The 2,054-nt window shown below is 33.8% G+C and overlaps 1 long non-coding RNA gene across 1 annotated transcript; it reads left to right on the top strand.

Moving 5' to 3' along the window:
- The first annotated feature begins 464 nt into the window (after positions 1-464).
- Positions 465-1,042, top strand: LOC136815227 (uncharacterized). Its single transcript, XR_010847697.1, has 3 exons — positions 465-514; positions 653-688; positions 864-1,042. It is a non-coding gene; the product is annotated as an uncharacterized lncRNA (long non-coding RNA).
- The last annotated feature ends 1,012 nt before the right edge of the window (positions 1,043-2,054 follow it).

The raw sequence follows: 2,054 nt of genomic DNA on the forward strand, positions 1-2,054 counted from the left end.
ACTGTGTTACATGAGGTGACAGCTTTTCAATATGATGACTTTACTCTAAAATCAAAAGCTGATATATATTCATCGCAAATCTGATCCAAATTAGTTTACAAGGTTGTTTAACGATATTTTTTAAATGAGATTGATATTATTTGCTTACTCGTCAGTTTTAATTCACAAGCTTTTTCATATTGGATTGACACAACGAATGTGGAGTAAGATTGGTCAGAAAGAGGAAAAGAAAAACAAGATTTTTTTTATATCAGCATAATAGAACAATAGGTAGACACTGTCCTGAAATGAAATATGTGTCGGTCAGATAGCTCATATTTTTCATGTTGACGATAAAACTACATGTCATAATCATAGGTATAAAGGCTGGTGAATAATTAAATTTTCAATGTTTTTAATTTCAAGGGCACAAGATCTTTCAATGGCATATTTGAAAACGGGGAAGATCCTGATATGATGCACGATGCCATTGAGAATGAGGATACTGAAGAGAGTGATGATGGTTTTAGTCAAGGTATTAAAATTTGATACATCTTTCTTATAAAATTAGGAAAAGTAAACATGTATTGCTTGAATGAAATTTTTGAGCTGATTTATATGTACCAATTTTCTGAAGCGGTTTATATTTGAATTATTATTTCTTTTTCAATAGAATCTCAGCCAGCTACAGCTCCAATAGATATTTCAGGTAAGTCTTCAATGTCCTTATATTCTAGTCTTATAAACACTTTTCTTATCTGTTGGTTTAATCATTTATAAAATGAGAAGTGGGGGGATGTCAAATTTCTTTTTTCGATGTACTGCGATGAGTTTGTCAACCATCAGACTGAAATACTATGTAAATTTTTATCTATTTTTCACAGCTTTTAGCAAGGACGATTTTTTGGATGTGGTGAAAAGGTATGTCGACAGAAAAACACCTAAACGAGGGCACGTGATAAAGGGTCTAATGACATCGGGGATGAAGATGGATGGAAAGATGGGGAGCATGACGGACGACGAAGTGTTCCAGCAGTTAGGAAGAAAGCTGTTCGAATTCAAACGTGTCGTAGTTTTCAACATCCCAATAAAGTCTAAGGATGACATTTTGATAATGCCAAAACGTGGCATTAGTATATCTAGCATCGAAAGTGAAAAGTAAGGTATTAACATTTGTTTTTGTCAATTTTAGTGCGATGCAAGAACATTTCTTTTCTTTTACGAACAGTATATAAGCAGACATTGCAAAAAATTAAGCATATTCAAAGTATTTACATTGAGTCGTTCATTTTGAGATTTTGGCTGAGATAAAAGGCATCTTTCAATCAAACCATTTTTGAGCCAATTCAGCTTTTTTGAATAATTATAAAAACATGTATATATACCTGTCCCAAGCCAGGATAAAGACAGAGGGACCCAGAGAGGACTAATTACCCTTTCATTGTAACATCGTCTCTCTAAGAGGAAAAAGAATTCGGCCACTCTTTGTTGTTTGTAGTTCTGACAGGAGAAAACATTTTATTTTTTCATACTATATATATTTGCCTAGTACATCAGGATGTGCGAGGATGTCCCCTGCCTGGTGTCTAGTGCAGTCGGCTCCAAAGGAGTCTAAGGTGTTTAAACCTTTGTTGATTCATGTTTTGTTTTCTTCTCCTGTCAGTCTACCTGGAGTTTGTTGTCATCTTGTACAGGCCGCTGGGGTAATGTCGCCTGACTGTCTTAAATGACATTGTAACATCGTCTCTCTAAGAGGAAAAAGAATTCGGCCACTCTTTGTTCTGACACGACAAAAACATTTTATTTTTTCATACTATATATATACTCCAGATTGCATTTGTTGGGGTTTTGAGTGATTTTTGGTGTTTGTGTTTACGTGATTGCTGTTTTGTTTTTCTGCTTGGCTTTTTGAACTTTATGTCTATTGGTTTGTTTGTTCTTTTTCGCTTAAAATTCTCATTTCTTGACAGAATGTTTGACTCGTTTGATTGATGTATTTAGCAAAATTCAAAAAAATGGAAAAAAACGTATGATTATAAAAATATTGTTCCTTTTTGTGTTTCATCTTTATTGCG

This window comes from Clytia hemisphaerica, unplaced genomic scaffold, assembly GCF_902728285.1.
Source record: "Clytia hemisphaerica strain Z4C2 unplaced genomic scaffold, Clytia hemisphaerica genome assembly, whole genome shotgun sequence".
In the NCBI taxonomy this organism is placed as follows: Eukaryota; Metazoa; Cnidaria; class Hydrozoa; order Leptothecata; family Clytiidae; genus Clytia; species Clytia hemisphaerica.